At 37.7% G+C, this 13,399-nt stretch overlaps 1 protein-coding gene across 3 annotated transcripts in view; it reads left to right on the forward strand.

Annotated features, from left to right (window-relative positions):
• Positions 1–13,399, forward strand: part of LOC138934051 (pseudouridylate synthase RPUSD2) — a 118,821-nt gene that overhangs the window by 24,727 nt on the left and 80,695 nt on the right. The gene's annotated exons all lie outside the window — the stretch shown is intronic.

Here is a 13,399-nt window from a genome sequence, read left to right on the forward strand (position 1 = left end):
GTCGTATATAACGCCACTCCTCTATTTTCTTCGCATTCGCTGTATATGGTAATCTGAAAATCTCCGCAGTGGCGTGACTATATCGGCTGGTGAATCGTCACGCGAAATCATAAGGGCAGACAAATCATATATACAGAATTGTTCTATATACTTTGATACTCTTTTGCGATCTTGTATTAAATATGTCAAGAGAGAGATCATTTTATGAAACTCGAAAATACTTTTCGATATTTCGATATACACAATTGAAATATCATAGACTCTCTCTCTCTCTCTCTCTCTCTCTCTCTCTCTCTCTCTTTCTGCCGTGAAAAAGAGTCAGAAGGCGGAGTCGAGAGGGAGAAGAAGATGGCCGCGATGGGGCTGTCGACTTATACGAATAACTCGAGGTTGGCACGGTCACGTCGCGGCCCTCGACTCCATGTTCTCTTCGTTCAAACTATGTTCTCCCTTTCTCTCGTTTTCTCGATCCCTCCCGTCTGTCTGTCCCGTCTTCGACACGCCACGGCCAATTTCTGTCCCGCCGCATTTATCTCTCTTTGTCAATCGCAAGGAAGCCTCTCGCGAAGCGAGTTCGCGCTTTTCGAAAGAGACCACGCGTGTGGAATCACACGCATGGCGCGAGACAACATGCGTGTAAAGGGTGCTGCTGCCCAAAATCGGATTCCGGTCGTGGACGGCGGGATAGCAAGATCGACGGTGTACGGTCAACGATCGCGAGACTCCGATAACTTCTCTCACGCGCTCGCGTTTGTATCGCGGTGAGACGTGTCGCGTAATTCGACCGAAATATCGCGGGGACAGCTCCTTAATTAAGTTTTACCCTCTGCCAAAGGCACGGGTGCGCGACACGCCGTGCCAAGACCAATTCGTTTTCCTTCGGATAGAGATCGGACTTTCAGGAAACGAGTACGGTGATAGGAAAATTTAGATCCTCCACCAGTAGTTAGTTCTTCACGGATATATAACGCGTTGATCGGTATGTTTAAAGTTATTCTGGGAATACGCGTTTTAACGCTCAACATCCGTTCAGAAAACGCGCACGCATCGAGTATTACGTACAAAGTTGTTAACGCCTTATAAAAGCGAATTATCTCTAGATAGTTGTTAACACGTTGTTACGACGTGCGCAACATTCGTTTCGTCTGCGTGTAAATTGTACAATAGGAGAGAGAGAGAGAGAGAGAGAGAGAGAGAGAGAGAGAGAGAGAGAGAGAGAGAGAGAGAGAGAAAGAGAGAAAGACAGGATACCCTCGTCGTCCCGAGATACGGATTTTGCTCGAAATACCGGCGCGCAAACTTCTTAATTAACGTCCTTCACCTGTTGCCAAGCACACAATGTACTCCTTGAGACCAACACGGCATAAATTACGCACTAGCGAAAAAGCTTTCGTTCGTCTTATCGTGACGAAAATATTTTAAACGTTACGTGTCGAATGAAATAAATGTAAATCCACGCAAAATATAATTTGTAGTTCTTAAACTTCCGAATTTTTCGATCGCACATGTTATAAACTCAAAGTGGGGTACGCAATACGAAAACGCTATAAGCTTGGAGAAATTTACAATAGAAAAATATACATCGCAAAGAATATGTATGGCATAAAAATACAATATTATATATTTAGGATAATGATATAATAAATGTCGGTATTTTTTTTTTTTTTTTTTTGTGACGTATGTGTTTGCGAAAAATTTTCATGCACGACGTTTTTTTTAAAGCTACGCTCTATATCGCTCTGTAAAAGATATACGGGGCGCACTGCCAGCTTATCGCTAATGCGGACCAAGTGTAAAGGGTTAAATGATGTAAGTATGTACCGTCGCAGCGTCTGCGGAATTATATTGCGGCGCGGTCTCTTCGCGGAGATGAAAAATGACATCTGTGTGTTACGTACGGCGAGTGAGATACGACGCGGGCTGGCTAAAACGGGCTAAAAGGGGACTAAGCTTAAGCTAAGACGATTCGGTAGTGCATCCCTCGACTGCAATGCAGAGCATTGAATCTCCCGAGACGGTCGCGGTCGGACTAGGATAAAATATTGCATTATATTACAGTGTTATTTTTTTTAAGGTCGCGCTCGCGGTCTGCATTCCTGATTTAATGTGTCGGGCATCCCCGATAAAGCTGTTTACCTTCACAGTCCTATCTATGGATAAGGGGGGAACTGTTCGGAATTATAATGCAATACCGACATCGATGCGATCGGTTTTCAACGTCGACAAATGTAATTCGTATACATATAGACGTCGGCGCGATAAAACATTTAAGTGCAAAATTATGCACGAGCTGACGGTTTTGATACGAGCCGCAATTGGCTTGGAAATAAAAGACGAGTATAAATATATATAACCCATGTTTCCCCTGATCACCGAGACGATTTATTATTCGTCTATTTGTCGAAAGCTGAATCTGTCTCTCATATGCTTCACATACATACGAAGCTCGTCTTGTGTGAAAAATAATCAAGTTTATAAGACGTAATTGTTGTATCGTGGAATAATTTATTAAGTTTCTGCGATGCAAGAAATGGACGTTTTCAAATTATTTATAGGAAGACTTTGTAGTCGGAGGTATACAAATGATATGTACGGCTGCACATATGACTATGATATCTCGGATTATTTTTGAATCGCAACTATGTATATGCCAGCTCGTCGTTGAATAATTTTTTTTCGACCGACATTCGCGTCCGAGTTTGTCGCGCGATTTATTCATCTGGGTCGACTGGATAAATGTTGTACGTTTTTATTAACTACGATTTGTTTAGCTGCCATAGGTGAGAAGTGAATGAACAGACTAATCGATAAATCGAGATGTCATACATCCGATAATAATTGGGCCAATCTCAGAGATTTAAGTTTATCTTTCTTAATCGTCTTTATTAAAATCAGCAACGTGGAAAAATGTCGGACTTTCCTTGAAGTCGAAAAATTATCACAAGTGGTTTCTCTATGTTTAAATATAGTTATAACATTAATTAACAGATTAACGATTTTGTCTTGACAAAAGATCAGCTGATTAAGATGATTACGTGCATCGTTGTGTCGTGTTAGTATGTTATCGCTTTCGATGCGGAGTTTCTCTCCGATACGGTAGGTCGCGGCGATCGTGTAGCACCTGCTATTGTCGGGGAGTCATCGTTATTTTTACGTGAGAACTTTGTTCTCCCTTGATCTCATCCGAATGAGAATGTGTCGCGCGAACGGCGAAACTACGGCGCCGAGGAAACGGACGAGTTTCATTTCAAAGAAAGCACGTGTCGGCGACGAGTCCCTGAGGAGGGTCGTAAAGTTTGTCGATAATGAAACGTCGAAACGCTAAACACATACTCGTTCACAATGTCCGACTTTCGGCTGCGAAACTCGATTACTCTTTGATGTACGATATTAACGGTCTCGTTAGTAGTAATAAGGGGCCGTGCACGGCATCGTAAAAACGTGTGTCGCGTGATAAACGATTAAGTGGGCGAGGAAACAGACGCGCCTGTGCATGTGAGACGTTCTTTATCGGTTTTTTTATTCGCGCTATCTCTAAATGAACTCGCAAGCAACTCTATCGTTTAAACGTTCGCGTTTCCATTACGATGACATTTTAATGTTAGGCGAAGGGGGGAAGGTGTTTTTCCGGCAAAAATATTGCGTCGTTATCTCGATGATAAAATATCGCGATACAAAATTTTGACTTTTTTATTTCGCCGTTGAAAGAATGAAGTGGCGACAAAAAAGATATACTGTGGCAATAACTTACAACTACGAGAAATCAGCGTTATACGCAGCAAACACAAATTATTATTGCCTTCCTTGGGATATGTTGGGTTTAGAAAAAATTAATTTGCTAATAACCAGAATTACTCTGTTCGCTTCTGACACATTTCAGCTGGATATATATTATTAAAACGTAATAATAAAAAATAATTCTCGACACACACCGGTACGAGAGATTCGGAACGGCGGAGTTGTGGTACATGATAATTTGTAAAATGCAAATTCCAATTATAAAACAATGTCCAAAATAATTAATATAAAAAATAATTATATTGTGTTTATACGCGCGATTTAATTCTTCGTTTTTTTTTTTTTTTTTTTTTTTTAATGGGTACTAAATAAAATTTATTATGAAAAATTTTACATAAATTATGAGGAAAGATTTTTTTTATATGTAAACTTTTCTAATATAAGAATCTTTTATGAGATAAGAATTCTCTTAATTCTCTTATGTACATACATATACTTTATAAATAATATAGTGATCATAAATATCAACGTAATATTGAAGTATTTTATATTTATTTATATAAAAATATTAATTTTATTATAAATATGTTAAAAGTATTTTATAAAATAAAATCTAGAAATTTATACCACACATTATTATACATTACATTACGTAATGATATAAAATGGACCACTATTGTGGAGTAATTTTTTTTCTAGATGACGAATAATAAATTAAATAAATTATAAAGTGCTCCCCTTATGGCTGTTCTACCGTTGCCTCAGAGTCTTCTTTTTCTCTCTTATCCATTTTTTATTGCTTTTTTGTAGCATTCACACAAGACTCGCGAAAACACGGTTAATTACGATCGGGCCACACTTTGAACGGTACTTCCATTACACGAATTTTATTATATTTCCATGAGAGAACAACACGGAAACTACACGGTGAAAATTTTACAGTACAAATTATATAAAAAATACAGTTCTTTTTACATTTATTGTAAAGCTGGAACATTGAGACATTAAAATATTTATTATTATAAAAATTATAAGTTATACATTTGTGTTCTATTATTTGTTAACGATTACGCGTTTGTCCATGCATCAAAATATTGAAATAATTATTATATTTCTGTGTAAAATATAATACGTATATAATATTATTATTGAAAATATAAAAATATTTCGTAGCGGCAACAAATATATTACGAGAAATGTCTGCTTCGATAAATAATCGTCGTGTCGGCTATTTTTACGAGTCGTTAATCTCGAGAGTTAATAAATCGCGCTGATTATCTCTAATTTTTGAGAGAATAATCGCGTTTAATATATCTATCTAACATTTGTCACGTATTTTATAAGAGATGATATGAGAGATTGTATTTTACGTGGGAGATAGCGCGACGACACAGATGAAAATCACCGCTTGTTTTTGTGACAAATAGTACTCTGTTTATACACGGTTGCCTTGTTGTCATCCGCGAGACTTTAGCGAGAAGGTAACGACGCGCGAATCTCTCTCTCTCTCTCTACATATATCATCATTGATGCTTTTTTTATCTACAACTATCCATATAGAATGTACATATGATATTACATATTCACGTCCCGCTTAATGAACGTGTTAAGCTATTTTCACTTGCGTATGGTAAAGTCAACAGAATCTTTTTTTCAAAAAAATGTGTCACAGGAGCCGTAAAATTTTTTGGAGAGAATACTCTCTCTCTCTCTCTCTCTCTATCCATTGTCTATCGAGATTCTGAAATTGGTAGATGCTAATTTCATAGTGATTTTATTTTAAATTAAAATATGTCAGATGATAATATATATTCGCGTTTTGGAATGTACACAGTATCTGCGAGCGGAATTTTTTGGATAAATTGGGAAGTTTTTCGGATTGTAAATAAAACATTTCGTCCAAAAAATATAAAGTGGACTATTTGCTATCGCGCGGCATTTTCCTCGTATACGAAGTGGAACGGTATGGCTTACTACCATGCGGAATTTTCGCTGCACTCGCCAATTTTCTGCTGTATGAATGAGTTTTGCCAAAATATGGATTTCGCTCGAAGATGTTCTTCCTTATGCTTATAGAGACATATCTATACCCGATCATATTATTAGACTGATTTTATAATTAGATCGGTTTACGAAATACCGAATATGAATGCATTATACAATATAGTGGTCGGAGAATTTCATCAAAGAGATGCTTTCTCTCTAAGATTGAGATGTCATTTTTTCACTTAAATTTGAAATTGACGTTTACTGTGCTAATTAAAATATTGAATAAATCTGAAAAGAGTTGTACTTTTTATAATAATATTCGTTGCAATCGTAATAATTGATTTAATTAATTTCTATAACCTGTTATATTAATTTTTTAATGAATATATAGTCTGTTTAAAATGTATGCGCGACTGGTAATGCTTTGTGCATTAGCATGCCACGCGTATGAATGCATCCCGTTGAACTTTTTTTTTTTTTTAACGTGGTAAAAAAGCAAAGTTCTCGGTATAGGTCGACAAATTTATATTACGTCAGCGCCATAGCCGTTAAAATGCATCACTCCGGTCATTGGTTTATTTCTATCGACAAAAATCGAGCGTGCTAGTAGCCATTGTTGCCATTATAATCGGTGTGTTCGTTTCAGCATCACTGACATCACACCAGTATCACTTGATTCCTTACCCGTAAGCATTTTCTGCGTTATAAAATTCTTTTTACCATAATTGGTTTATGTAAATTAAGATCGATGATACATTTACTCATATATCGAAATTTATTTAATTAATTATTAATATTAATATTATGATTTAGAATATTGTTTGAGTATTTTTTTATCGTTAGCACTTTAAGAACATATTGAGTATAATAAAGTTGCTCAAAGCACGAGAATTATAAATCCCAGACGATATTACTTAGCTAGAGTTGCGAAACTAAACACAGACTTCATCTCACGACTTCGTTCCATTTTCGTAAAATGGCAAAGTACCATAAGGTTAGTTCGAGGCGAAGTTTATTCTTCGCAGGTTCATCAGGAGAGAGAGAACGTGTCTCGGCAATAAAGATCGATATGCTTCATCTTTCACGCTACGCTTAAATTCTTCAAGGTAAATTAAACATCTCTTTAACGGTTAGAATTTCTCTTGCGTATAATATTACAGTAAACAAACGCGCACGCCTTCTTACTCGATCGACAAAATTTCAGATATTTAGGGCGTCGATCATAATTTCGGGCCTCTGCCTCTTATCTAACAGTGCGGTATGAAAGTGCGCTCGCGAAATTTCGGTTGCATAACTGATTACATGGTATATCGATTTCCTTACCATCAGTGATTATGTAAAGTTGCCAGTTATGTATTACAAATTACAGTTATACAGGGTGGGACACCTTTATATTGAGACACCTAAATATCTAAAAAAATAAAGCAAGATAGAAAGAAATGTTTTGGACAAAAGTTGTTCGGTTGTAAGGGGGTCATAAGATGGTGCCATTAGTTTGATCTTGGGTGGAGGCGCTTCGGAGATTTCAATGTCAATCTTGTTTTATTTTCTTTACACTAATTGATTTCTCTCATTTTTTGAGCTTAAAATATTAAGATAACATTATTGCAAAATAAATAATTTTATGAGATATTTCATAGCTTATGTAAAATTACGTCGAAGTAAAGTAATAAAATAAAGTATAAAATATCTCGTAAATTATTAAACTTTTGGCCATTATATCCCTATAACTTTTTATGCAGAATATTGCAAGGAATCGATTTATGTAAAAAAATTGTGGTGTTTCCATTTAAAAAAACAAGATTGACATTGAAATCTCCGAAGCGCCTCCAACCAAGCTCAAACCAATGGCACTATCTTATGATCTCTTTAGAACCGAACAACTTTTGTCCGAAATATTTCTTTCTATCTTGCTTTACTTTTTAGATATTTAGGTGTCTCAATATAAATGCCCCACCCTGTATAGTAAAATGATTTTTATATAATTTCTCATTACGTGCGAGTATAGATTCGTAATAACGAGTATTTACGCGAATATACACGTAACTGATCTCGTAAGCAATCGCCGGAATTTTCGAGCAATCTTCGTCTTGCAATTTATATATATATATATACTGCGTCTAATTATCCTCGCCGATGCATTCGCTTTCAACATTCTGCTCGCTCGAGCGAGCACGTTCTCGCACGATTCAAAATCGAGCTCATTGAACTTCATAACGACATCACTTTTATCGCGACGAAATTCCGAAAACTTCTCCGAGACTCGGTCCAGATACGCGCGCCTTCGCTTTTATGCGGAGGCGAATGGTGCATTCCTGGGCGAAAGATCGTAGTGGCGCTGCACGAATCTTATAGTAGCCATTATGTTGGTCTCTTTTCCTATACGTGTACGTGCGTGTTGTGCATGTATATACGAACGTGCTTGTAAATTATTCACAGTCGGCTGAGTCTCGCGCGACGATATTCTCTTATACCGCGAATGACAAACCGACGACAGGTGCTTTTAAACAACCGGCCCCCGTCTTGCGCGAAGTCACTTATCTCGCTCGCCAAAAACTCTTGCCACTTCTTGCGCGGCGGGATATTTCTCTGGTTCCCCCCCCTCCCCCTCCTTAACAAATTACTCCTTCGGCTTTTCGAGGGAACCTCGTCACGACCGTGTTATTTATCAGCATGTCGAGAGACATAAAGATGTTTGCGCTGTCGGGATTTTTATCGTTTTGGCGACATGTTTTCGTGTGCGGAAGAGATACCAATAGCCGATCGAAATAATCGATGCAACGTCGACGATGATGCGGATCGCGTCGTTTTTCTTCCGGAATCGCAACGAGAAATCCGAGGCGCCGCGAGGCTTGTTTTTATCCGCTATAGCGTACAAACATCAACGGGGGTAAATAGCCTGAGGCGCGGCTCTCATTGTCCACCTACGCGAGTTATAGCGCCAAGCGAAGAAGATACGCGACCGTAATTCACCCTGAGCCTCTGAGAGACGAGATTGCCGGCTGGAGAACTACCCGCGGTCGTCTATTTCGGTTTAGGAAGAAAAGAGTTACAGAGAGGGAGAGGGGAAAGCAGAGACCGGAAAGGTATACTTTTGACAAAAATATCCTCTACATGCCGTGTTCCACGAAACTCGCATCAACGACAATCGTTATTTTTAATCATATTTGCGCTCTTTGTCGTGATCTTCGACGTTGCACTAATAACGCGATAGGCGACGATTTTTTGCAATATTCTCGTTAAAAAAAGATACAAGATATTGATATGATATCACAAAATAAAGAAATAAAAAAATAAAATTTTATAAAGATTTTGAAAAAAAAAGAAGATATGGTTGATATCATTATTCACTGGAAGAAATAAAAATTTTTATGTCATGTCTGATTTATCAAGGTTACATTTGATCGAGTTGACCTGGGGATTCTTTTTATATCTTCATACTAGTCAACGCGTATGCAGGATACATCGTTGCGAGATTATGAAGTGACAGTAATTTGACAGCTAACGTTTGTTTCTCACGTAAATGGATTACAATTTACATATTCACGTTACGTACAGGCAACTCAATCGAGTGAGCTGTAAAGTGCTCGTGGCTCGACTGGTAGAATATTACGATCTATTAAAAAAAAAAAAAGTGCCTGGTGGCAATACATTATAATTGTTATAAATTAATTAATTTATAAATTAATATCGAGAGTAAAACTAATATTAATTCGTCCATTTAATCATCCGGTAATAATCTAAAAATTATTTATCTCGAGTTGGATAATACCTTTGTGTGTGTTAAGCCACAGATTCATATCTCTTTTCATTTACATATTCGCAGATATAACTAAAATATATATTTATCGATTTTAATGAATGGGTACTAAATGCCCGTAAAGTGGGACAAGGAAAAATTTTTAATCAGACACGCGATCCTACGTGCGGTTTGTGCGTGTTCTTTCCGCCCGTATCGAGAGTAATACGACTACGTTGACGTGTGTTACGCAAAAGTTGGTCCCTATGTCAATGATCCATCGCGTGTCGCTTATAAAAGTACGTTTACATAGGCTATAATCTGACGAAAGGACACTAGCTCCGTGATCGAGAATTTAAGTTAGCGATTCAGTAAAACATACGCTTTCTTTCGTTCTTTTGTTTGGATGCACTCTGTATGTCGCAGGCTGAAAGAACATGCGTTTCACACTAAGTAACCGCGAAATATGTTCACGACGATAATACACTTTACGATAATGCACGCCGGCTTTTCGACTTTTATCTACGAGCGACGACTTCTTAAAGTTTCCGGGTCGAGAATCCAGAATCGAAGATGTAGCTTCTGCGACCGCGTCACTGGATCGTTCTTTTTCGCGATTTAATCTTTTTGCCTGAAGAAACTTACTTGTACGTAGCTTGCGAAACTTTCTGCGCGAGAATAAATGAAGATTGCCTTTCGAAAATTCAAATCTTCGTGATATCGATAGAAAATATCAAAAAATTAGATGTGAAAGAGATCTGACAGAAAGTATCTCTTTTTTTCTTTTTTCCGATGTATCTCGCGAGCTTTTGAAAACTAAAATATTGACTCATATAGTTGCTTGAGCTAATATTTCGTTAGATCCATTTTACCGATTCGGATGCGCGTGGAAATACGAACTTTATTACAACATGAATGGAAAAAGTTTCGCCCGCGAGTTCGTCGCTGTGTCCCTTCGATGTTCCTAGGCAGAACTTCGATTGGATTAATACGGTGTCGGAGGTCGTGGATTCTTTCTCCTACCAAGTTTAGTGTTTAGTTAGTTGTTTTTCTCGTTCCTTTTGTTATTCCGTTAAGTTGAACATCACAATTTTTGAACTCTTGTAAAATCGCGAGACGAAGCACCATTTCAGACTATAATTAAAGCTTGGGTTATGCAAGAATAATAGGTTGTTTTTCCCGGTAAAGTTCACTCCTATTCTTGGTTCTTGAGCATTTACGCGTGCCTATGAGACATCGAGCAATTAGCGTCGTTAATCGATGGCTCAGAAATTTCCACGACGTTTCGATTCCCCGAAAGTGGTGAAATCGTCATTACCAAGTTGTCACGTCAGCGTATTAATATTAATATTCGACGGTCGCTTCTGCGCACGATTAATCGCTTGTCAATATTTACTTCGACATATTGCATACATCTCGTGCACGGTTATTCGCCGATGGCTGTGTAGATCGCGGAAGACGAGAAACGTTTATACAGGGTGGCCCCGAATGTTCCCCAGCCAGACTTTGAGATCTTATAGGAAATTTAATTCTGAACGAAAAAATTTCCTATAAACATAGGTCGAAAACTGCTGATTTCTTAGTCATCGTTCAAAAATCTCTCATGCAAAGAAAGAGCGAAAGGTGAAAAGAAAATTAAATAAAAAGAAAATGAAACTTGATAAATTTCTTGGAAAAAAAAACGATAAAAATAAAAAAAAAATCTTTTTTTTTATGAAAATAAAATAAATTTTTTAAAATTAAAATAGCACGTAATAGTAGAAAATGAATAAAGACGTGAAAAAACTAATTGTTTTCAAAATATCCCCCCCTAGCTCTAATACACTTTCGGCATCGAGTAATGACCGATCTAATCGCTTTACGGATTTCCTCCTGATTCAACTTTAATCGATCTAACAATAAGTAACAAAAGCACTTTTTGTACGTTTGAAACTGGTTATATCAAAATCTATGGAACGTGCAACAATCTCATTTTGATTTCATATGAAGGATAATTTAATTTTCTACTTTTGTTTCGGTACTTTTTTAAAAGACGCACATTTTCCATGATATTTGGAAAAATGTGTAAAATAATCACGATTTCAGAGGTTTTTAAGCGATAACTTCTTCTAAGAAAGCATTTTTCAAACCCATGTTTATAGGAAATTTTTTTGTTCAGAATTATATTTCCTACAAGATCTCAAAGTCTGGCTGGAACGTTCGGGGCCACCTTGTATAGACATTATTTTGCGTATCGAGATGCATTCGTCTTTCGTAATACAACGTAGAAATCACAAATACTAAAAGCTGAACGAAAGTGAGTGACAGATATTTCGAGATGAACGAGCGCGTCGATCATATTTTACAAAAGTTAGTTCGTATTTTACAAAGGATTTTTATATACAATCGCGCTCGTCGAGCCTGAAATAGAAAAGTCCGTGTTTACTATTGATTTCCCATATTTTCACAGACGTACCCCGCATATATTTCAATGTCATGGAAATGGAAATAGCCAACGTCACTCGGCGCGCTTGAAAGTGAATGGGAGAGTATAGCATCTCTCTCTCTCCCTCTCCCTCTCTCCCTCTTTCTCTCTCTCTCTCTCTCTCTCTCTCTCTCTCGCGTGTTTGCACGCCAGATATTTGTCTTTCTATCTCCTCCGCGCGGAACAACATTGGCTACATCAGTTCCATTTCAGATACTTCGATTAACGCCACCCCCTCATCTCTTTCCTGATATCAGATTAAATTACACATTGAAAGGAACGTTTCACTCGGTCTTTGTCGATTTACGAAACGATGGACTTGTTTGTAGTGTACATAATTTGCAAAAGTAATATCGATAAATAAACGATGAAATCGAGCCGACGGGGGTACCATTACGACGGACACGAGCCGTCTCCGGGATTGAAGTTAGATGGGGTCAGTTTTCCCGGGAGGAGAGAGAGAGAGAGAGAGGGGGGAGGGGGGAGGGGGGAGGGGGGAGGGGAGGGAGTATACATCCAACTTTGGGACAGCCTAATTAAACTATACTTAATTATAATTCCACCGAGTGTACATGCATTGTGGACACGAGTATCGATTCGGGCATCGAACGCCGTATAAATTTAGTTTTTAATTAAAATATTATGTTGATATAATATCGGGCGATAAGGCTAATTTAATGTCCTCTTCCTGTTGTTTAAAACGCAAACCATTTGTCTATTTTCATCTTCGCGCCTGACGCTGATTCCAGGAAGTATAATTTATATTTAACGATTATTTTTTATCATTAGATTTCTGTATCTCTGTCATTAATTATCTCAACGTCATTGTCTTGGCATCTGGGTGTCTTGGCGTTTTCCTTTTAATTATCCAAAGTAAATTCGGTCGGCTTACGTCGTGTTTCTATTACGTTACCGTTCATCTCTGTATATCTTTGGTTTCGCATTGACATCCGATTCTCTCTCTCTCTCTCTCTCTCTCTCTCTCGGTTCAGGTCTAAATTAATCGCGAATTGAATGTCCGTTATATCTCTGACGTAGACATGCGTCAAGCGCTTCTGCTCGGCGGTCCGGCAAGATCGCTCCGAAATCAGGGAATCAACGATACGGATGATTCGGATTCAGCGTAAGTTACGGCCCGGTGGATATATCCCTTAATTCTCGCGAACGAGCCAACGTTCGTCGCGTCGCGGCTTCCTGACATCAAAGCTTGATCCTGCGACATCCATGCGCCATCAATTTCGAAATGAGATTATCGTATAGCAAAGTTCCTAGATCTTGTTTGGAATATCTCTCGCCTATATATTTGCCTATCAAAATTCGGTATTTTGATCTTTTCGGTTTTCAATTTTTATTGCGAATATAACATTTTATATATTATATATTTAAATATACGAGGACAGAATTTGAAAATAATTTTTATATAACAATAAGAATTATATTATATATTTGCGTGGTGGATATAATGCAAT

The sequence above is a fragment of the Polyergus mexicanus genome, unplaced genomic scaffold (genome assembly GCF_030449975.1).
Source record: "Polyergus mexicanus isolate NDT 795.1 unplaced genomic scaffold, iyPolMexi1.0 SCAF_6, whole genome shotgun sequence".
Classification (NCBI taxonomy): domain Eukaryota; kingdom Metazoa; phylum Arthropoda; class Insecta; order Hymenoptera; family Formicidae; genus Polyergus; species Polyergus mexicanus.